Source organism: Lissotriton vulgaris, chromosome 5 (genome assembly GCF_964263255.1).
Source record: "Lissotriton vulgaris chromosome 5, aLisVul1.2, whole genome shotgun sequence".
Lineage (NCBI taxonomy): Eukaryota > Metazoa > Chordata > Amphibia > Caudata > Salamandridae > Lissotriton > Lissotriton vulgaris.
Genome location: NC_141693.1, coordinates 830,752,457 through 830,777,836, shown reverse-complemented (window position 1 = coordinate 830,777,836; position 25,380 = coordinate 830,752,457). Strand labels below are relative to the sequence as shown.

The following is a 25,380-nucleotide window of genomic DNA, read 5'->3' as shown; positions in this document are numbered from 1 at the left end:
TTTACATGAGCATCAGACCATAGTAGCAGGTTACATCGCTATAAAGGTTACACAGTTGTTAGAGCATGTAAGGACGAAATGGACAATAAGGACATATACGTAAGGGAAAAAGCAGGCAAGGGGAGGGATTCAGGGGAGGGGAGTAGGAGCAGGGGAAGTAGACAGAAAATGAAGGAGGGAAAGAGGAGGGGAGGGTGATGGGGACACAAACCGGTAGACGAGTCAAAGCTGCATCCAAAGTCCAGTAAGCTGTGATCCCAGGGGAAGTGGTATAATTTCCCCATCACTGTTGCGAGAAGTTCCACTCTCATCTTTAGTGCCATCATAGGCACACATACATTTAACACACATTCATTCTGTGTGCACTGCTCAGTACTGTAGCCTTTCTGTATTCTGTCATGGTGTGCCACTTGCAAGCACACGCTTTGCTAGCACACACATTCAGCATGTGCGAGCTACACAACATTTTACCCTTCATGTATTGTTGTTCTTACAAGTACACATACACCCAGGTCACTGCCACCACCATGCTCATGCAGCTTAACTCCTAGGGAAGGCGATAGCCTTTCACCACTATGAGGGTAGTGCTTTCGATGCCCCTCCTGGTCGCACAAGACCACAATCTCTGAGACAGACCTATGTCATGGCACACACACATGATCCGTGTTTGCCTGTGGCAACAAAAATAAGCAATAGGTGTCTAGACAGGTGTACAGTTAGGCATGCAGAGCAGAGGTGCACATCCATTACCATGCTGTGAACTTTTCTGCACCCAACAATATGTTATAAGTTATTCTTCACAGTAGTATTACACAGGGTGTTGATATCACATGTATTATCATATTAATCTATTTAATCAAAGAGTTCAATTAAATTTGCTTTATCCAAATAGCAAGGCGAAGAATATAAGTATTTTACTATTAAATTCAACAAAAAACATAATTTGTATGTGTTATATATAAAAATAAAGGGCATTGGGGAAATATTAATAAATTCCAAAAATATATCATTTTTATGTGTGATACATAAAAATAAAGATCCTGGGGAAAAGATGGTAAGGCAGAGGATTAGGATCCTATAGTGGATGAAGTAGCCCAAATGAAAATGCTAAAATGACATCGTAAGGAAATGGAATGAAGGATGTTAAGGCAGGGGGGATGTTCTCATTATGTATGTTGTTAGGGGTTGGTAGTTTATGAAAAAGCTCTGAATATATGGGATGGTATATATGAAGAAAGCTAGTTAACTTATTTTATGTGGGAAAACCCAGAGGGCATATCTGCTCATGTTTCCTGCAACCAATAATAAATATCTGCTTCTTTATTGATTCCTGTTTTGGTAGTGCCCAACCTCACTATTTTTTCACTTTCACGTCGCCTCATAATCCGTTCTCTGTTGCCATCCGAGATGGTAATTTGATGTGTTACAATCCAAAGAAAGTGACATTTTTTATGCTTCGATGGTAATGGTGAAAGTGTTCCTTTAATGGTGGACTAGTTTATGTTTTATTGACATTCCAATGTTCCTGTATTCTGATACATAGGGGTCTGATGGTAGTACCTACTAGATCTTCTTACATGGGCATTCAGCTCTGTAGATGATGTAGTTGCTGTTACAGTTAGTCTAGTCTATATTCCGTAAATGGTGAGAAAAGATGATAGAATAACATAAATATGGAACAAGAAGGCTAATTGAAAGCCACTGGGAGAAAGTATATGGTATATAAGTATATTGATATTAAAATCAAAAGGTCTTGGCCAATGCCAGACTTAACAAGCATTGGCAAAGCTAATAGTTCAAGCCTTTGGAAACCATTGGCTTTGCAAATTATTTTTAACCATGCTGTACAGTAAGCACAATGCTGTGCAGCATGGCTAAAACAATAAGCTTTTTTTTAAAAGGTGTTATGACACAGCAGTCTTATCTTTTTTGTAAACATGTGGGCCACCCATGTGCCATTATCTACAAAATGACGCAAGCATTTTAAAGAAAGAATTACGTGCCGATGGAGAGGCGAGTGAAATGGAGGCCTGGGACGGAGGAGGAAATAATGCGGCATTCAGAAGCAACACAGGGGGGCAAAAGCAATATGGAGACTCAGGTGGGAAGGAGAAGCAAGAGTGAGAAACATGGATGCGGGGTGAAGCTAATGGATGGAGAGAGAAACTTGGAGTGGGCGGGGGAGAGGCACATGGATGAAAAAGCAATGCAAGGGTTTGTAGAAACATACAATGGTGTGCACATCACAAAGAGGGAGTGGTGATTTGCACATGTCAAGAGAGCGCAAAGGGGCACACAGAGATGGGTCAAGAGACATACACAAGGAAGACAGCTGAAAAACATATACACTCTAGTGGAGTGCTTAACCCCAAAGACAACAGTAGGCCCCTAGAAATGAGCAGTGAAAGAATACAAATAAAGGGACAAAACTCCGGGGGAGGCGCAGACTCAAGATGGACAAGGAAAGATGTTGAGTAAGAAGCAAGCAAATGAAAATGGCAGGAAAGCTAATCAATGGTAAGCAATGGGCCGGCTCATGGTCTCTGTAGGTTTTGAGCAAGCCCATGATACAGCTCCGAACAGACAGCGCTGTCTAGTTGACTTAACCCAAACATTGTCTGAAAGGTGCAGTGTTCCAAAGCCACAACATTCCCAAGTTTCTGCTTATTTGGAAAGGTTTCAGCAGATTCAATCAAAATGAAAAGGATATAGAACACAATACAGAAAGCATGTTGATATGTACAGCACCGTGTAAAGTTATTAAAGACCATAATAATTAAGTAAATTTTTCGACTATTGTGTCTATTCATTTTTTCAAGCATTGTGTGAATGTCCATTTTATTTTTAAATTACAAAGAAGAATAGGAGAGGTGTGCAGAAGCAATTTCTTTTGTCTACCCACTCTTTAGCAAGGCTCTTAAGTTTTAGAAATGTTTATGAGTGAATATTAGTTATCACAGTTGATGGCATCACAGGTAGTAACATCAAATAACCTCTGACCCCATGGCATCACAGGAATTGTCATTATATGGCTTCTGATCCCGATGACATCACAACGTTAGAATAATTAAAGACCAAGTGAAAACCTTTGAGGTTCTAAACATACGCCTTCTGGATTATAGCGCACTCTTTGATGTTGAAAGGTAACTCGTTCAGTTGTGTTTCCAGGATGGTAACTTCTTGTAATGTAAGATTCTTTGCAACTGAATAATTAAGCCACTAAGCTTTGTTATATACAATGAAAATCTGTCACTGCATGTTACACCCTGTGCTCTGCAGAAGTTGCGTTAACCCTCTGTGTAATTCGAGCGACATAGTGAGTTTGCCTGCGGACGGTTCATCTGAGATTTTGTTTACTTTAGGAGAGGTCCGGGGCGCCATATCCAAGCTACCTGTGGGTAAAGCACCAGGGTTGGACAAGGTACCGGGAGATCTTTATAAACACGAACCAAGGATCTGGGCTCCCTATTTGCTAACGATTTATAATGCAATCCTTGGAGGTATGGCAGTCCTAAGTACTTGGCTGGGAGCAGAGTTAGTCCCCATTTTTAAGAAGGGGTCCCCTCTGCTCCCATCCAACTACAGGCTAATCAGCCTGATAGACGTATCTCAGAAGCTTTTTGCAAGGCTGATCTTGGACCACCTCTTGGACTGGATGGAGGACTCAGAAATCCTAAGCCAGTACCAAGCGGGTTTTAGAAAGAACGTATCCACTATTGACCAGATTTTCAGATTATCTATGCTCTACTGGAAAACGGTCATCGTGGAGGGCGGTTCATTATATACCGTTTTCGTGGACCTCCGTGCGGCCTTCGATCTGGTCCCACGCACGAAACTTTGGAGAGTTCTAGGGGACCTAGGCATCCCAGTTCCCCTTCTGAACATCATAATATGACTCCATACTCAGCACTTCGCTAGGGTCAGGTGTGGGAGAGAAGGCAATTTGTCATCTAGCTTCTCCGTTGACAGGGGGGTAAGGCAGGGTTGCGTTTTGGCGCCAACCCTGTTTTGCCTCTATGTCAACTGAGTAATCCCCCATCTGTATGTAGTCCCCAACAGAGATGCCCGAAGGCTGGCTGGGTCAGGAGTCTCTGCGATTATGTTCGCAGATGATACCCTGCTACTCGCAAAGACTCCAATGGGTATACAGCGCGTCTTGGATGGCTTTGTCACCTTCTGTCACGATAGGGGGCTTGAAATAAATACATCCAAGACGAAGTTCATGATTTTTAACCCCCCGAAAACTACTCGCCCAAACCCTGCCATAGGTGGTGTACTGCTGGATAGGGTGCAAACGTTCGAGTATTTGGGTCCGACCCTTAATGAAAATATGACTTGGGCCCAACACAACATCAGATCAAATCCAATTTAAAGCTCTCCCAAAAGGCGGGGGGATTCTAAAACTACTGAACAAATCAACGTTAAAACCTATCGGCCCACGTCTTGAAATCTATAAAATGCAGGCACGTGGGGCGGTAATCCATGGAGGTGAATTGTGGGGTCACAATTGTGCCCCTGCAATTACTGCCACGGAAAACAAGTTTATCAGGCAGTTGGTATCCATGCCTGCCAGCACACCCCTGCTTTCACTTAGGCTAGATTTGGGATTGAGATCACTAAAAGAGGAACTGGGCCTTAAGCCCCTAACATTCTGGAGGCGACTATGGGTCACCCCGGGACTCTCAAGCTATAAGCAAGAACTTTTGGACCTATTAAATCTCCCTAATGTATGGAAACTTCCCTGGTTAAAGCATATTAGACAGGAATTTGAGAGGTTAGCTTGTCCTTCATTGTGGACCAACCCGGAACAAGCTTGCAGAAGTATAACCCGTAAAGACCTGGTCAAGAGGTATTACGATCAGAATCTGTCTGCCTGTTTATCGAATGTCCAAATGGGGTCATTGTCGAGCACATTTGTAGTAACGAAAGATTACTATAAAAAGGAGTCTGTGCTTGATGATATTAGCCCTACCTCCCTCAGGAAGTTGTATCTTCAATGGAGACATGGCTCTTTGCCAGTCAGAGCCCTCACTAGCCGCTGGTGTCCACCTACTCCCAAAAACTGCCCAGCGTGCACTGCGGACCTAGAAAATGAAATCCATGTTATCTTCTTTTGCCCTTCGTATCAGCTATCTAGAAAGAAGTGGATTCTTCCAACTTGCAAAAACTTGGGGATTAGGCAGTGTTTTCACTCCTATAGAATATTAAAAAACTGATTTATCTCCAGTAATTGTTTTTTCTGTATCCAAATTCTTACCTGCCATGTGGCATATCAGAAGACAGCATGTGGTAAAATGAAATTTAGTGTATTTTCTTGTGTATAGCTCCAGGTGCTTGTAGGCTTTTAATGACGAGCGGGACTTGTGATTTCATCCCTATTTTAATCGTTGTAAATGTTCCTATGATGAATTACTTTTAGGATAAGATGTACCCTGGTTTTATCTTAAAATTGTAATGATTTTTTGTTGCTGAAATTGTAACTGTGACCTCTTTTATGACATTTTGTGTCGGAATAAAGATGATAAAGAAAGAAAGAAAGAATTCAAATGAATGAAACCTGTGATCAGATTACACCTAGATCTCTCCAGGAAGTGCAATGCACCAGAGTTGACATACTATCCTGAAATTTGCTGGATGTATAAAGCTTCCTCTTCAGATACCAGTCACAATGCAGAAATGGTGTACCTTGATTTCATCGCAGAGGCGCAATGGTCAACAAAGCTTATTCTCACCTCGTCCTCCTAAGCTCCTCTAGAATGAAAAGGTACATAGAAGGCTTGAGAGAACTGAAAGGGAAAGGGGGATGGGATTGATAGAATAAATAGCAGGAAGGAGAAATAGTGATTGTTTTACTGCACCTAGAGTGAGAAGGTGAGGGCAGTGTATAAGCATCAACCAAAATATGTTGGAATGCTAGTATCTTTTCTCTATCACATTTACACAGCTTCAATCATTAAACCATATTCTCAGCTATTTTTCTCTTGAATAATTCCGATGACAACTACACGAAAATGTCGAAGCTAATATACGCATAAATGTCTTCTTCCTCTAGACTCATACAATATGCTTTCTCAACTTTACCGGTTTACCTAGTGTCTTGTTTAACACATGCTGAATTAGAATATAATGTAAAAATACTTCTTCTATACATTAAAAGTATTGCATCGAATCCCAATGTTTAACAAGTCAATTATGAAAAGCAGAACTCTTCGTAAACGTTCCATTATTTATACGAACTTCAATGTGCTACAAAAAATATCTCTTTTGCTTGTTTTTAGATTTTCAAAATCTATGAAACCCGTTCAGAAAACCCTTGATACACAGTACTCCACGTGCATACTAAAAAATAAAATGTCTGTCCACCATTAAAAAGATAGGGGAACGTCAAATCTCCCAAAAATTTAAACAGACTTCAGTATCCGATAATTAGCATGCTCAAAAAATGTCTGCTGTTGACTCCATGAACTAACAAGGTCACAGCGAGCATAGATGCTCAAACCTCTACCACAACAAGTTCTCAGAGTTCCCGGGTATTCTCAAGAAGAGAAAATCCGGCCTCCCTGTAATCAGCAATCCACTCAAATTGTTGTCAGAGCATTGTTTAGGTTGTGATGATATGTCAATAATTACTATATTACTGGAACTCGTACAGATTCCTTTGAACTCCTCTCTCCCAGTACTTGGTACCTCAATTCTTGTCACATTCAGAGGGAGCATACATGACTCTGACTTATCACAGTTTGTTCACCAGATGCGCATACAGCATGCTTCTCTTCCATCTCTTAGCATCAGTTAGCTTTGGAGAATTTATGTTAAAGTAGAAATTAGTGGATATTATTTTCCAAGACCAAGAAGGTGTCGGTAATGGTTGTAATTCCCAAGAAGGTTTTCTTCTGTGAGCCTTTGCTCTAGCACACATGGCACATGTCCTTAAAGACACTTCTGTATCTGTCCCCGTCACTGATCCAGCAAGACAAGAATCATGGGGTCTTTTCTAGTGCTTGTTTACACAACGAGAGAGTGGGTAAAAACAACTGATGATCATAAAAGGCTAGTACCCTCTAATGGCTCGATTGGGCCTGTCTAAAACCGATCTTTGAAACTGCCGGGGGATATAGTTATTTTAGTGTAGTAGCATAATCGTCATATTTCAATTCTGTAACAAAATGATCCATGGAAGTAATGGGGTCAGTCATTTTGGGGGCTTATTTTCATGACTCACTTCATCCTAAAGAAAAGTATCTGCTTTAGCATTTTAACATAAAGTTCTACAGGTAAGTATGAAATAAAAATCAACAAAAACATAGAACATCACATTTGTCTGGCCAAAATGGCTTTGGCTGTTTTTAAAAATATCAGCATAAACAATTATCGGATAGTTGTTATGCAATAGGTAACGACGTCACTCTCTATATGCTTTTTCAATGGAAAACAATTCCTTGTGTAATTGTATAGGTTCTATCAGAAGGATTAAGTTTATGCGAAAGTAAGCTACTCTATGCTTTTAACCAGTTATGGATGGGATGTCTTTGTGATAAAATGTGTCCTGAAGCATCTGTTTCTCCACAAAAAGAAGCTCAGGATTTGGATGCCTTAATATGTGTGCAGAGGTAAAACAATGCTTTAATTTCTCAAAGGCCTTTTCAGGTTCATTTGATCAAATGAGGGGTTTTTCTTTTCTCAGTCTTAGTTATTGGCACCACTGCTTTGGAGAATTTGGCAATAAAATATGTGTATAAATTTAAAAATTCAAAAGAACTTTTAACTTCACACATACTCTAAATAGATTACCATTCTAAAATATCTTCAGTTTTCTTTGCTTCCATCTATAACCCCTCAAGAGTGATAGTAAATGCTAAGAATTCTATGTTATTGTTATGATCAAACAAAAATGTTCTGCTTTGGCACAGACTCGATTCCATTGAAGTATTTCAAGAACGAAAAGCAGGGCCACTGGAATTATGCGGCAAGAGAATACAAAATCCTGCAACAGGGTTTGCTAAATTATGCTGTAAGAAAATTAAAATTTAACAGCATAATGCCCCACATTCTGTGATAGCCTCAGCTTATTATTTTGTCATTTTTATACGTTAATACTGTCTGGACAAAGGTTTCACTTTATTCAATTCAAAACTTTATTCAGCAGCATTGTGGCAGCCTTAAAAGTTATTCACGAACAGAAAATGATAAAATTATTAAAGCATTATACATTAGAGCATTTTAAATTACGATTTAACCAGTATGTCATGTCATGTCATCAAAGCTTTATTTCGATATATATAATATCATAAAAGCACATTTCAAGTATAAAACACAATTCATTGACAATACATTTTCCTTAAAAAGTTGCCTATAAAAAACCTTTGGTATTACAATAAATAATTAAAAAAGTATTAAACTTTGTCAGCTTTGAGAATATTTCAACATATAAAAAAGATACAGCTAACATTTATCTCGTCAAATAGCCTTCAGCCTAATCAGCCAAGCCCAACTAAGAAATGTGGCCACCCCACACACTAAGGTTGTGCTAGCATTAGCCTTAAGAATTCTAAGTGCAATGGAGTGGTCCCTGGTTCCAAACAACTGGCACACAGGTTTGAGCCATTTCTGCCTAGGTTTAATATAGGCTGGGCACACAAAAAAGACATGAGTAATATTTTCAGAAACACCTTCACAGATTGGGCAATCAGGAGAAGTTTGATGCGGAGGCTTCCACTTACAAGTACGATCGCGAAGGGGGAGTGTTCCCATCCTAAACTGAATATAGAGAGATCTATCTCTGGGTTTCTTAATGAAATCTAGATAGGGCTCTAGGCGAGCCTTCGGTTTGTGCTGTCGGAATGCCTCGGTCAACCTACCTAGATTTGGGTCCCTCTGCCCATGATCATCAACCCATGCCCAATAGGCTCGCTTAGTTTCGGTTTTGGACAGCGATGCCCCAGGCTCCCGGCCAGTAGCAAGGCCCGTTTCCAGCAAAAGCTTCTTTATATTAGATATCCAACTAATTTTATGGGCTCCATGAAGGTTCATAACCTCTCTTAAACCATCAGCATACCTAGAGAGCTCGGGGGTACGCCATAACCGAGCCCAATATAAGAGGGGGCGTAGGGAAACTAGGTCCTTAATGGAGCGACGACCCAGGTCACTCAAGAGTGGTTTAGTAGGAGTACCCCTCTGGAGCGATGCAAGCTCCCTAAAGAACTTGTTCTCTGCAATGACTAAGGCATCAACACATTCAAAACCCCAGAGCTCTGCACCACAAAGGGCACAGCTTACAGCTTTTGCAGCGTATATATCCAGAACAGGGCAATGGGTTTAGAAGTGGATGCTCGATGTTCCCTCCCTAGTACTCCAACAACCCTCCTATGACTTAACGCCATTTTGTCAATATGTGGCTGTCATTTAAGCTTGTCCGAAATTTTAATTCCCAAGTAGTCGAACTCCTTTACACGTTCCAGAGACACCCCATCAAGAGATAAGGTGGATCTAGACAATCTACTCGGGTTAAAATAAAGGAGTTTGGTTTTCGATGTGTTTATGGCAAGGCCCCTGAGTTTGCAAAATAAACAGAAGTGGTCTAACAGCTTCTGTACTCCTGCCGGAGTTTTTGATACCAACAACGTATCATCCGCGAAGAGTAGTGCGGGGACTTTATCACCCGCCAAGACCGGGGTATCAGCATTAATTTCAAGCAAAAAGGAAACTACGCCATTCACAAATAATGTGAAAAGTGTCAGGCCAGGACACAGCCCTGGTGTACCCCACTATTCACAGGGATTTTATCCGTTTTTTGCTCCTGTGATCCCCATCTAATACGGGCATAAGTTTCATCATGCATACGAGCTAAGAGATTCAGAATAGGCAAGGGAATCCCCATTTCCTTCAGGACCAGCCATAGGCGGTCTCGGGGGACCAAGTCAAAGGCGGTCTTTAGATCGATAAATGCCAAATAAAGACCGCCCTTGCCAATGGTAACCACCTTCCAGTGTAAGAGGACCAGCCTAAATGCCTGGTCTATCGTGCTTGTGCAAGCCCTGAAGCCCGCCTGAAAAGGTGAAATAATGCTGTTTTCATCGGCCCAAGAAAGAATCCTCTCCAGGAGTACCCTGCCAACCAATTTCTGCCCCGCATCAATAAGACTTATTGGGCGGTAGTTGGCAGGGTCCCCCCAGGAGCCCTTCATGTATATAGGGATCACTTCGGCCGCCTTCCATGAATTCCGAACAGGTGAGCCTCCTAACAAAGCATTCGTAAGAATTTCAAAGTAAGAGGCCCAACCTTCAGGGTTAGGTTTAAAAAGGTCGCCTGGTACACCATCCTGCCCCGGGGCTTTAGCAGATACAATCTTGGTTAATACAACCATCACCTCTTTCTTATCTACTTTAATAAATGCAGCCTGACCAGAATCAGTAGCCATGGCACCGTAAGAGGGCCCTGGAGTACCGGGCTGATCATCACCCCCATAGAGTATCCTAAAATGCTCGAACCATTCCCTATCTGTTATGGTATTTGGGGTTTGATTCGGGTCACAGCCGTTGGATCTTCTAACTAAGGCCCAAAATAGTTCTCCATTCTTGGCTTTACTAGCAGCTCTAAGACTGTCCCAATGCGATTCTTCCCACTCCTTTTTAGCTGTTGTAATAGCTTGGTTGTAGTGTGATCTGGCCAGATGAACAGCAACTGGATTACCAGATTCAATAGCATTAATCAGGCTATTTTTCCTCCTTCTGCAATTGCCATCAAACCATTTCTGCACTGGCTTAACAATCATCGGTCTCTTTTTGCCAGGAACTGTGAACAGTTTACCAATCTGGCCTATCGTATCAGTATAAACTAATTCAGCCGACACAGGCCCAACCACGTCCTTACATGCTGCAGAAAGCCTTAAAGACTGCTCACTAAGAATTCCTTCCAGAGCACTTAGTCTTGTTTCCTCCATAATAAACTTTGGCCACTTAAGAAACCTATTACAGTTAGATGGTACAACTGTCTTAGTTATTAATTTTGCACTAATGGAAGGACTATACTCCTTCCTCTGCCATGGATCCACCATGGTGAGGGACAAGGGATTATGGTCACTATCTACTGACGGTATAGTGACCATATCCACCACTGACTTCCATGCCCACCTATCCACTATTATGTAGGCAATTCTACTTTCACATGATACTCTATTATATGTATTAGCCCCCTGAGCATTGGAGATGGTACGCCCATTTACAGCTCTTAGTCCTGATTCAATCATTAGGGCGTTCAGTTGGATAACAACTGGTGACCATTTCCTCATGGGCATAAGCGAGAGAGACGGGATGCCCCAACGGGCATCTTCATCATAAACTCCAAGGATGTCATCCGCTGCCAGAGGCTCAAACGAACAGTTTAGGTCCCCGGCAACCAGAACTAAGGAGTCAGGAGGACACAGTTTAAGCATGTCAGATAGAATAGAAATAGTGGAGGATTTGCCCCCCCCCGGGTGCCTCTAGCATAGACATTAAAAAGTTCCCAAGAGGAAATGCCATTCAAGCCCTTGATGGAGAGTCTCATAATATCCAGTGATGAGCAAGTGTGATGAGTAATCTTAAGGTTGAGGTCAACCCTTACCCATGCCATAAGCCCGCCAGAGGGGTGACCTCGTCCAACCGTAGTAGCAGCTGCATGAAAACAAGTATAAAGGTTCAAGACACCAAGTTTCCTGGAAGAAACATATATCAAATCCATTAATGAAGTCATTCCAGTCCGGTAATTGGAGCTTGCTTCGCAGGCCTGCCACATTCCACGAGATAGGTTTGAGATCATTGATGTGAACATTACAGGAGATTTGAGCACATGGAGTTGGGCTTAAGTCCTGACTGACAATGTTATTAGCCCTCATGGATTCCAAGACTATAGTTGAGTTCTCTGTGCCCGTGGGATGTGGTGGTAAAGAAGGATGGGGAGAACAACTACCCAAGGGAGGAGAGGAACAGATTAGAGTTCCTACTCCATAATGGAGTCAATCAACAGCTTCCAGACAGTTAAAACGATTATGGGTCGAGATAGGGTCCAAGTGCAGAGAAGGCATAGGCCAACCCACCTGGGGGGGCCCTCTCCCATTTCGCTGCACCATTGTCCAACCATCTGCCTGAGAAATAAAATAACCTGGGGGGGTAAAAATAGGTCAGTGGAAGGGTGTGTATAGTCACACCTGAGCTGGGATAACTCCAATTACAATTGTATTCAACAATTCTAGGGTTATTAAAGTTGATCAAAATGCAATCCCCCTTATATTTTTGGCCAGATGGCCAACCCATGGCACCCTCCTGATCATGAGTAATTTGCCCACAATGTGAGGGGGCAGTGGTCTATTTATGTTTAGCCAGTGGACAACCCTATTTCGCCGAGATATTGGGGTCTCCACCTCAAATTTACCCAACTCTGGAACCCCTGCTAAAATTACCACAAGTGGACAAACCTCCGGGGTAGATTTAAGATATTTTTCCCCTTAGGAGCCTGGGCAGTGGGAACCTCGCCACCTTCACTGCCCTGGGGTACATTACGCTTACGTGGTTTATTTATATTAGCATCTACTAGGTCCTTATCAAGAGGTGCAACTGGAGCCCCTTGGGCAGTGTTTGATGCTACCGTGACCTTTGGGACAACAGGAGCTTTTATTCAACTAGGTTTAACTAACGATTAAGCAGCCATGGGAGTAGCGGCCCTTAGCGAGGGATCTACAATTCCCTTAACATCGCGCTCAATCCTTTTTAAATGTATTAAATGTATTTCAATTTTACTCAGTCTTTCCTCTAGTGGACGTAAGAGAGCTCTAAGCGTGTCATATATGACAGTTGACTCAACGTCCGTGGCCCCTTCTCTATCGCCTTGGCTTGTCATCCCACCTACTTCCTGGTGCGCCCCTCTAGGCAGTATAGGATCTACTAGACCCGAAGCAGGGCTAGCAGAATCGCCCATATTAGGCCGCTCCAGGGTAGCTGGAATTACTCTAGTATTTTTGGGGGGTTTCTTTTTCCTCCCACCGTTATTCTTTGGCAGCCCTTGTTTATCCTTTGGAATTGCCCCAGGGTATTTTCCACGTAATTGTCTAGTATTATACACCCTAACTACACTGGGAACAATAGGCAACTTTTGGGGAGATATCAATAACGAGTCTGAAACCGTAGACTCACTATCAGATGGAAGCAGCGATAAATCACAAGAGGGTAGCTGTGGAATGGGGAATTCTAAGATAGGTGAGGCACCAATACCACCATTAGCACCTTGGTGAACAGGAGTCTGCACATTTGCAATGTGTCCCATTGAAGACCTTCTAGCGATGCCTAGCTCCTGGGAAACTCGTCACTCCATAATCGTGATGCCTTCATCAACGACACAGTTCATTCTTGTTATGAACTGGTCCATGGCTCCCGTGAAGTTGGCAGTGTCCACTCTTCCCTTAGCCTCCTTAGGAGGCATTGCACTAATCCCAATAAGACAGCGGTAATATATAAACAAGGTACTCACAAGGGAAGGTCGCAAGATAGCTGGAAGGGGGGTGGCCTGACCCGGCCTTGTTTGGGCTTGAACGGGCTTAAACCGGCCCATCCGTTGCTTCCCGCGCGCGTCTGGCGAAGCGGGGCTCTGCGCCGATGATATGCACCTCCTGGCGCTGGCGCATCGTCAGTAGAAGTGTGGCGGTACTGACTCTGGCTGGTGGCGGCTTTCAAGGTAGGTGTGGCTGACTCTTGCCGGTGGCGGCGTCCTCCTCCTCCTCCTCCTGGCAGCGGTGGCAGTAACAGGTAAGTTTGGCTCATCCCCCCTCTCCGCTGGGCTCTACGCTGATGATATGCGCCTCCTGGTGCTGGCGCGTCGTCAGTAATGCGCGCCGCCGCTGAGCCTACCGGGAGTTGTGGTCCCGGGGCGGCGGTGCAAAGTGTGGCGGTACTGACTGTGGCTGGTGGCAGCTTTCAAGGTAGGTGTGGCTGACTCTTGCTGGTGGCGGCGTCCTCCTCCTCCTGGCAGCAGTGGCAGTAACAGGTAAGTTTGGCTCAGCCCCCCCTCTCCGCCGGGCTCTGCGCCGATGATATGCGCCTCCTGGCGCTGGCGCCTCGTCAGTAATGCGAGCCGCCGCTGAGCCTACCAGGAGTTGTGGTACCGGGGCGGCGGCGCGAAGTGTGGGGGTACTGACTCTGGCCGGTGGCAGCTTTCAAGGTAGGTGTGGCTGACTCTTGCCGGGGGTGGCGTCCTCCTCCTCCTCCTCCTGACAGCGGTGGAAGTAACAGGTAAGTTTGGCTCAGATTTAACCAATATGTAAAATGCATCAGCTAGGAGGATAGAATCTCATACAGTACCAAGTTGCAACAACATATCTCATCAGTGCATCAAAGTTTGTGAACGCTTGGGAGCCTTTACAAATGCGTCCACAAAAAAAAAACACTTCATCATTATGTAAACGTCATGAGAATCTGAGAGAGGTCTGCATTGACTTAGGCCATATCGGTACTTCTTTAAAATGGGAATTAAAAACAACTTGGAATCTTGTGAGTAAAGTTTGCAGCCTAAGGGAAACCATAACAGGTATTTAATATGGGTGGGCAGTGAAATCCGATCTGCTGGCGCAGCTTGTAAAGTGTTTTTACTACGCGCCCTGCTTAGAATGAGGAATTAAAAAAAAAAAGTCCGCCTCCAGCGTAGTGGAGTTTGCCGGCGACCGGCTTACCCCTAGTTTTTCTAAACTGGGTGTTTTTCTTTGAGGCATAGTACGTATAGGCATTTACTATACGGCGACCACTAGCCTGCGACGGATATAAACCACTGAGCACTGAAGCAGAGGAAATGGCTATTTCCCACTATGTATATAGTAGATTGTGCATGTTAAATACCTTCAGGGTAAAATACACAGAAATGCTGAAATAATTTCCACCAGTAGTTAGTGAAAGCCTTGGTTATGTGAATCCCCACAGGTATGCTGGGGCCACTTGCACTTTTATGATTGCATAATTACAACTCTTACCAGGGCCGTTTCTGCCATTAGGCAGGACTAGGCGGCCGCCTAGGGCGGCAAAATGTTGAGGGCGGCATTTTGTTAGTCTGTTAATAGGAAATCATGCAGTGGAGAGTGCACTGTGCAAGTGCACCTGCTGTTTGCATTTGCATGCGACATCATGATGTTGCGCAGACAGTTTAGAGCCGAGCGGGGTGCGGGACACACTAGTGTAAGTGTGGGTCCCCAGGGCCGTCAATCTTGTAGCGCTGGGATAGCGCTACCAATGACGGCCCTGGGGAACATTTTTGGCCAATCCATGAGCAGTGCTTCAGCCAGGGAGGGCAGGCCAGTGACGGTGACGCGCACGGCGCGCCAGTGCCACCATCTCTCTCGGTGCGCGCGGGGGACGGTCGGACTTCCGTGTGTGTCGGCTGACGCGCTGCTCCCCCTTTGATGGCCGTGAATTAACCATAATTTAATTAGCATAATGCAGCTGCCACCTGCCACAGTGTCACACAGTCTTGTTGTCCGGTCCCGACTCAGTCTCCCACCGGCCCTCTTTTTTTTCCTGACTCCAGCACCACGCCTGCAAAACAGTACAGCCGTGGTCAGGCCTGGCCGTGGTGGTCGTGGGGACGTACGCAGGTCGTGACTTGAGCAGTGCACGCACCGGTGAGTCAGTCATAAGGCCGCTGGAGAAAATAAATATATATATTTCGGATCGGATGCAAATTCTTTTTTTTATTTCAAATCGTTTTTATTGAAGTAATAAAACAAAGCAAAAGACATTACATTAAATCTTCCATCAAAAGTGAATTAATACAGATGTTGTCAGACCAATACAGAAACTACAAATGATAAAAATAAAGAGAATAAAGAGAAGAATCACTCTTGCTTGTCACATGGTTATTGATCAAGTTGTTAAACACTTGACGTGTGGATGAATGGGGATAGTTCTGACATAGCAACTAGGATCACACCCATATATCTAAGGTACTACTACAAGGTCATATTGCTTCAAGGCGGTTCAATGGACACCACGTAGAGGACTGTAACGCCTGATTCGTGGCACCTCTCAGGAAAGACAGCCATTCCTGCCAAATTTTGAAATTTACTTCCTTAGCACATTTCCACTTGCACAAAATAACCTTACATGCCAGTGTCAACATTAAATCCAAAAGCTGGCGATCATGCTCATTTGTTAATCGCGGTTCCAACCCCCCTAGAATGACATATACAAATTCCTTCATTGGCTTTATCTTAAACACATGATGAATGCATACAAATATTTTCTCCCAATATTCTTTCAGCAGTGGACAGTTGAATAGCATGTGAGGAAGATCACCAGTCCCTGATTGGCAATTCCAGCACTCCGGAGAATCACGTAATTTGCATTTAATTAGCTATTGCTAATAATTTTGTAAATGATGAGGCGGGCGGGTGAATCATTATCTGTTATCTCCGACTCCGAGCCCGTCCTCACGGTCACGGCCGGACTGAAAGTGAGTGGCGCAAAACACTGGTGAGCAGAGCTGGCTAGCAGCACTGTGAGGGGTGAGGTGGCGCGGGCGGGGCGGGTCTGTTTGTTGCAGCAGGCCAGGCAGGCTAAAAAGATCTGAGAGTGAGATCATAAGATGGCGGTGGTGGCGGCCCCATGTGTACAGGCCTGCGGCCTGTGACTGAGGTAAGGTGATAAATCTATCCCCCTGCATGTGAGCAAGGCTGGAGCCTGGAGGAGTAGTAGGACACGGGAGAGGGGGTCAAGGAAGCAGGAAGAGAGAGTGCAGAACTTAAGAGCAGAGGACCCTTTACCTTATTTATGCATTTTTATAGCGCAGACTTTACCCGAAAGTGTCAGAGCGCTTCACAATAGGAACAGTCTGAGGGGACATTTCACTCTCCAGCTTGATTTGTTGACAAGCGGTGGTTCTTTAAAGTGGTAGGGAGACCCCATTGCATCTACTCCTGCGAGGAAATCTGTCTAAGCCGTCAAACCTTGAAGTTCATTACATTGTATGATGGCTCTTTTTGTTAATTTTGTCAAATGCACCACAAACACTTTTCTTTAGAGTAGAGCGGTGATGCTAAAGCAATATTACAAAGGGTGCTTTATGGAAAAACGGGTTTGCCTATGAGGGATGTAAGACTAGACTGTGACCCTATTGAGTAACTTCTTTATGATGGCACTTTCCGCCATTGCATAAATGACATAGACAGACTGAATAACTGGGATGGTCATTACTTCACTGCCAAACTACAGAAGAAAATAGAAAAAGAAAGCTTCCCCAGTAAATATGTATTTGTACCATATATCTTTCCGAGACCTTTGACAGCAGTCCTAATAACAGGCAACCATTGCAAGCAGACTCCTCTCTTTTTGCTTTTCACCTGTTAAGAGCCAGTTGAACTACAAATGTAGCAACAGTTGTCAGCATGTCCAGGGTGGAACTGGTCAGCAGTTGAGCACTTTCCATGTCCTGGGCTCTATATGTGCCTAAAAACGAGACAACGTTCATAATGGACGAAAAGACAAATATTCTAGAAAATCCTATGATCTAAAGTTGACTGCTAGTGGGCAATATTGGTCCTACATGTAAGTAGGTGATCTTAGGAGATGCCAGCTCATTTGGTCCTCTTGAAGAATGTTTGAAGTCTCATCCAACCAGCAACCGATAACTTGCAGCTGTATCAACTCTGTAATAATGAGGATAGAGGCAACATAGTTTGCTTTGTGGACATATTTGAAAATGTTTAGCACATTTCAAAACACACAAAATCTGCTGGTTTTTTTATTTAGATGAAGAGCGGTTTCAGGCTGGATATAATACCAAAATTCGACCTGCAGGCCAACAGGATAAATTAATACATTTCGGAAGTTTCTCGCGGTTCAGGATGTTCTTGATGCGAAAGTGCAATGTGAACCCCAAGAACTGCCTGGACTGTCCACAGACCAAGGAGATCGTGTGGTGAATGTAGTTCCCCATGATAGAAAAAGGGAGGGGGAGGCATTTTTCAATTCTCGCCTAGGGCGGCACAACACCTAGAAACGGCCCTGACTCTTACTCTTAGCATGTTACGCAGCTCAAAGGCACGCCTCCTGGGACTGGGACCTTCTGTGCAAGCCCGCACTTTTCCTGGCGGCTTGCCTCTTTCTTGGCTCTGTTGCGCGCGACTTCTATGCATTAGATTTCCCGCTGGACGGCAAGTCATCAATGGCCATATTGTACCTTTTTACTTATTTGAGTCATTGCACCCAGTTAGCGCCCGAATCTCCCGTCTCCCATGCCTCCTTCCAACGGGTGAAGAAAGACAGTGAAGGATGAGGCCAGAATATAATTGTGGATAAAACATGAATTTTGAAAAAGCTAATGAATTCCTGGTTGGGGCTATTTTAACATGGCTTAGGCATTATTGTTTGCTGCAATGTTACTGCATTGCCCAGCATTTTGCACAGACGTAACCATTTGATCACCATTCACATTTTAACCAGCCCATCTTGGTTCAAGCCCTGTGCCTTACTCTTCAACGGTGGTAGCACTTTGCTGTGACCGATTCCAACAGGCGAAGGGTTTCGCAGGGTCTGGTGTATCCTATTCCTAACCCATAACTGACTAAGACCAGCTGATTTCTACATCAGAAGGAGGGTGGACAGCCCATTTTGTCTTCTCAGTCCTTTGCCCAATCACTGCTCACGTCACGTGCACAGCTGATCCAAGACCAGGAAAAGGAACAGCATCACCCAGTCACCAGTGGTCTTTGTCTTACTCTCGGCCTGCCTTTGTCTTAAAAACACTCTCCAGTCGCCGCATTTGATTTCATCTGGCGGGAAGATCACTGTGCAACTCCAGTCCCAGCATACTCCTACACAGAGTTAAAGGATGGTCAAGTGAGTCGGATGGCATGCTTGTATTCTATCCAGAATTACCACCAAAACAAGTACTGCTCTATCGCATTCGCAGCACGGTCAGGCAGAACAGTGTGCTGTAGTGTACATCTTGTCAGGGCAGAGCTGTACTCCACAGAATTTTACTGAGTTTTTATGCAACTATGCAGAATTCTGCATAGTGTAATTCCGCAAGCTCTGACCACCCCTGGTATTCAACAATGCCTGATCTAAAACAAAGTAAAAGTGAGCGTTCCCATCTGCTGCAAACAGTTCATAAGTAATTAGTAATGTTTTGGTGTCATATAAGTCCAAATATCTTATGACGGTTGGAAATGTTGGAGACTCCTGTGCACATTCCTTTTGCTAAGTGAAACACGTCGAGAGAGCATGAAAAAAAGGTCCCATCCCTATACAATTATATATGCTCCTGACATAACTAATACAGGGGATTTGCAGACCTTTATCCAGGAAGAGGCAGTTCAGTTATGTCTCTTGTTAGGGGGGACTCAGGGTTTTTCCATATTGATAACCAGAGCAGGGAAGGTGGACATGGATCAAGTCTTCGAGATATCGCAGCCCCAGTTCTTTATGATTGTTGTAATTAGCAGCAGAGATTGGAAGTTCCAGCAGCCTCCTTAGAAATCTCTTTTCTTTATGCTGGATTAGCTTACAGTTGGAAATACTCTGCACCTTACATAGCAATTGGATGGCACTGGGATTTATACATTTTTAACAATATGTCTAGAAATCAACCAACCAAGGTTTGGGTAAAAGAGCATATGGACCCGTTGACCAAAGAACATTTTGTTGTACGATGAAAAATGCTAAAAGGCCATGACCCTTGGGAGGAGAAATAGTTACCCAGATAAGGGAAGGAGCTTGTACTGGTCAGAGCAGTTGGGCCAATTGACATGGTTGATAGGGGGCTGCGCTTAGGGCCGCTGAAGTATTTCGGGGTTCCCAAGGCCTACACGCTCCAGAGATTACCCACTTACACAAGAACTGTTGGCACGGAAACTGTAAAATGCAAAGAACAAGTTTATTAAGACCCCATGGGGTGGTGGTACACTCAAACAGCACCCTTCGGTAATGCAAGAGGTATCACACCGAACACCGGTGTGACCCCGTTTATATACAGTTTTGGGGCAATAAAAGATAGGCGGCACAAGTTAAGACACAGTTTTAGAGACATATATGGTCATGTTTTGGAATACTGCCAGCTCATTGGAGAGTTTCAAACCCACTGGTCAGTTAGCGGCACATTCCTGAAGGTTTACGGGTCAGTGAGAACTGCGCATGTGTGGCTTGACCAGTACTAAAAATAGCCTGTTGCTGGGCAGATGAGAGTGGTCAGTGGAACGGACAAAGGACTAAAGGGCACGTCGGCCACGAGGCCGCTCATGGTCTAAGATGGCCGCTGCAACATTCAAAATGGCGTTTATCGTATATAGCCAAGTTAAGGAGGACAACGTGTAGGTTCAGCTAATCGCTAATCCGAACGGGCCAATTACGACAGACGACCCTTTTAGCGTTTAGCTGAATCTACCTCATAATGAACATAGTCTGGATGTTCGTCCTCGATGTCTATTAACATAATTTGTGTCACCTCTTTGTGCAACATCATTTTGTCATGGGCAAGAGCTCGCCTCGATGGTAAACAAGCTGATAGACACATTGAACATAAGGCAGGGCCACATTGGATACACAAGCATATAAAGAACATTGCTCCCACAAGTATGCAGAGAATTGTCAACAGTTTCCAGCCCCAAGTTGCAATCATGGACCAGAACCATCCAGAAAGTGTCCAAGTTCCATTGTCCGGGTGTATTTCGGCAGCTATTTTATGCAACTTGGAAATCGCATCATACACAGATGGAGAATTATCAGGGACGTAAACACAACAGCTGCTTCCGATGATTCTACATGCCCCCCCACGATCAGCCAGAACAACGTCCAGCACCATCCGGTTTTGGAGGGTGACAATTCTGGAAATCTGCAGTTCTTCGGTAATATTCCCCAGGGCAATAGCAGTGTCATTCGCAACAGCCTCGACAACGCGAGTCAGCCGTCTGATTTTCCGGCTGTTCAATGCAGCCCCCACAAAGGAGAATAGTCCCAGATTGAAATCCACATACTGTTGTAATGCAGTGTCCGTTTGATCAATGTCCTCTAGAGCAACAGTTCGCTTAACTCTGTTCAAAACAAAATCGTGGTACAGAGTGTAGTCGTTGTGATACATCGGAGGGGCAATGAATACAGGAGGTAGCACAAACGATACATAACATGTGCCCAACCACCCCACTGGAAGCTGATGGTACCCCTTCGTTCCACAGATGAAGTAGGTGTTCCGAGATGCAACAAATGAAATGCCATTCGGGCTATCAAACGTGAGAGTAATATTACATTCGCTTTTCCCCACTGCGATCGTGCCCTTGTTTCGGATACATAAATCGGCTTTTGTGGCAATAACATTTATGACATGAGCACTGGATACATTCACATTGCGCTGATTGCTATATATTCGTGGAGCAGATACATTATCAGGCCTGTATTCTTCCCACTCGAAACGTGTACCCTCAGCCCGGGGAAACCCATCCTTATCATGGGAACATACTTTATTCAAACGGAAAAGCACCCCCCCTTTGGTTGGCCATCTCAAAGTAAAGAGGAGGGTGTACCAGGCATTGCATGACCCATTGTGCGAAAACGGGAGTGGAATAAGTGGGGTGCCCCCTCTCTTCTGGTGCCCAGGCAACATTCCACACACCCAGCAGTTAGAGGTATTGGTCATATTATGCGTGTGGTGAAGAATCTGAATGAAGCTGTTATTTAAGTACGTTTGGCGATGGCGTTCTTCATGGAATGGTAATGTAAAATGGAAATGTTCAGACGGTGCCGGGGTAGTCGGCAGCAAATGTTCTCGTACAGGCACCACAAGTTCGACTACCCAGGCTATAATAGCTATCACCACAATAGTTAGAACAAAGAGAAAGGCACCCAATATTTTCTTGTCACGAGATGCCGTTGATGCCATAGTTCAAGAAAGTTTGTACAGAGTCTCAAGTAGCACGAATTGTTCACAAATTATTCACAAATTGTCCCAGATACACGTGCGTGTATACCTAAAAAAAAAAAGAAAAATGCGGTGCTGAACTCCGAGGTAGCCGTTGTTTTTTTCTCCGGGCCAAGACGGGTGTCGCTACTCTGGCAGAACTGATCCCCCCCCTTGGAATTCCCGGTTTCCGTTTCACAAACCTGGAGCGGTAACCAACCAGTCATAAAAAAAAGGGAACAAAAATCTTCTTATCGCGGGCGTAGATTGTAGCGCTCTCTTCCAGTAGCAGATTGGTCCGGGAAGGCTCCCTCCACTTCGGCCGACGTCACAGCTAGGCTCTTTTCTTTCTCCAAGATCTCCTTATAGTCAGTCAGCACAGCAGGAGTCACCAGGTCCGGAGAGACACGACGACAATGGGTCGAATGCACCCACCGCTTCCTGTTCGTCACTCGTACTGCGGTGCGGGTTGCCAAGAGGACCTGCTCGGGGCCTTTCCACCTGGGCTCCAAACTGCTTGCTCTCTCAAACGAGCGGATCATCACATGGTCTCCAGGACGAAGATCGTGGCCTTCTCCGGTGGAGTTATCAGGGAGCGCTTCTCGAACCTGTTGATGAATAGAGAGCAAATCATTTGTTAATCGTGCCAAATAATCATTCATCATAACACAAGGCACATCATGTATTAATCGCGGCTTGGGCACCCCCCAGATATTCATGGGGCGGCCAAACACCACCTCATAGGGCGTAAGGCCAGTTCGTGAGTGGGGTACTGATCTAAGAGAGAGCAGTGCTAGCGGCAATGCATCTGGCCACTTCAATGATGTAGACGCCACGATTTTGGCCAGCTTAAGCTTCAAGGTGGCATTGTACCGCTCGACCAAACCTGCTGACTGAGGGTGGAATACAGCGTGGAACTTTTGCTGAATCCCTAACCCCTTCAGTACATATTCCACAATCTTTCCAACAAAATGAGGCCCATTATCGCTCCACAGAAATTTACAGACTCCAAAGCGAGGAAAGAATTCCTTAAGCAACACCTTAGCTGTAGTCAAAGCCGTATTGTCTTTCGTGGGGTAGGCCTCAACCCATTTGCTAAAAGCACACACCACCACTAGGACGTACTTCAGGTTATTGCAGCGCTCGAGTTGGATGTAATCCATTTGAAGCACTTCAAACGGTGCAGAAGGTGGAACGAACCCTCCTTTCGGAGTATGGGCCCCCTTCCCAGGATTGTGTTGCAAACACACCAGGCAGGTCTGCACTACTCTCTTTGCAGTATTTGCAATCTCAGGATGTTCCCAAACTCGTGTTAAAAGCCGAGTGATTGCAAGAGCTCCGACATGGGCCAGTCCATGAGTCATCTGGACCATCGCCTGTAAGTAAGCCGCAGGCAATTTCCACTTCTCCATGTCTTTGCTTCTCCAACAACCTTCGTCATCTAGCACCCCATCTGCTGCCCAAGCCGCAAACTCAGATTCTGTAGCTGATTTTTGAATATCCCGTATCTCTGCTCTAGCATCACTCCATCTCTCGGCCTGTGATTGTACCACGTACATAGGGGAGCTAGTTCGGGACATAGCCGTCTGCCTTGCTATGCTGTCTGCAAGGGCATTTCCTTGACCCACTTTATCCGTGATCTTTTTATGGGCACTGCACTTCACTATCGCTACTTTCTTAGGGCAAAGCAACGCGTTTAGGAGATCACGCACTAACTCTCCGTGCATAATGTGCTCTCCGTGTGATGTCAGAAACCCACGTTCCCTCCAGAGGAGCCCGAAGTCATGGGCCACTCCAAAGGCATACCGGCTGTCCGTGTATATGTTCACACATAGGCCAGCACTCAATTCGCAGGCTCTTGTTAAAGCTATTAGCTCTGCTGCCTGAGCCGATTTCTGTGGTATTCTAGCTGTTTCTACCACCGTCTTAAGAGTCGTGATCGCATATGCTGCGGAAGTCGTACCATCTGGCAGCCTCAAACACGATCCATCAACCCACAGTTCCCCATCCACATCTGGAAGTGGCACATCCTGTAAGTCAACACGACCCTTTGTCTGTTCCTCAGTCAGGAAAACACAATCATGATGTTTTTCTTCCTGACCCTCCTCGGCCGGATAGGGCAATAAAGTCGCGGGGTTCAAAGTAGCGCATCTTTTCAATGTTATGTGTGGCGCTAAAAGTGTCAGCTCATATCCTGTAAGTCGTGCACTCGTGAGATATTGGGTCTTTGTTTGGTTTAACAGGGCATCTACTGCGTGAGGAACTAACACCAACAATTTGTGTGATAACACTATGCCCTCACTCTGTCGTATGGCTACTGCTGTTGCAGCTACCGCTCGAAAACACCCAGGCAGCCCTCGTGCTACAGGATCCAAAATGGCAGAGAAGTATGCACATGGTCTCTGCTTATCCCCGTGTAACTGCACTAACACTGACAACGCGCACCCATCATTCTCGTGCACGTACAATGTGAAAAGTTTCGTGTAATCTGGTGTTCCTAACACGGGTGCAGAACAAAGGGCCTGTCTCAACTGTTCAAAGGCTTTCTGACATTCGTCTGTCCACTCAAGAGGCATCGGTGTAGTTTTGGACAATAATGCTAGCAAAGGTTTTATGATGTGTGAAAAACCCATGATCCATTGTCTACAAAAAGATGTCAACCCTATGAAGGCACGCACATCTCTCTGCGTGCGGGGGACTGGTGTGTCTAAAATTGCCTGAATTTGATCAGATGTTAATGCCCTCCCCTCCTTAGACAACAGATGACCGAGGTAGGTCACCTGGGGTCTACAGTATTGAAGCTTTTTCTTGGAAACCTTGAGATTGTTTTGTGCCAAAAAGGACAGCAACGCAAGCGTGCTCTGTTCACATTGTGTATAGGAGTCAGCGGCAAGCAGAAGGTCATCCACGTACTGGATGAGCGCAACGCCAGACTGCAATTCGAAGGAATCTAGTTGTCGTTTCAAAGCCTGGCTGTAGATGCTAGGGCTCTCAGTATATCCTTGGGGAACTCGACAAAATCTATATGATTTATTATTGAGCGTAAAGCCAAACAGATATCTACTATCTGGATGAACAGGGATAGAAAAGAACGCATTCTTTAGGTCGATAACAGTGAAAGTGGTGGCCGTCGGAGGAACCAATGTAAGCAAGGTCGTAATATCGGACACCACTGGGTATTGGGGAATGACAATTTTATTTATTTCACGCAAATCAATAATAAATCGATAGATCTTGCCATCTGAGTCTCTCTTAAGAATTGGTAGAATAGGGCTGTTACAGACATTATAAGGGACCTCCTCCACTACTCCTGCAGAAATCAAATCCTGGACAATATGTGTTAGTGCAATTTCGCCTTCCTTCGAGATCTTATACTGTGGCACTCGTGGTAGAGGGGCCCCCTCCTTAACAGTAATGTGTATTGGTGGAATACGCATCTCTCCCACATCCGTATCTGATGTCGCCCACAACGTGTGCGGC

The 25,380-nt window shown here is 44.7% G+C and overlaps 1 protein-coding gene across 3 annotated transcripts in view; it reads left to right on the top strand.

Annotated features, from left to right (window-relative positions):
* The window catches only part of PIK3AP1 (phosphoinositide-3-kinase adaptor protein 1), a 1,689,354-nt gene that overhangs the window by 1,639,171 nt on the left and 24,803 nt on the right, over positions 1 to 25,380 (top strand). The window lies entirely within an intron of this gene.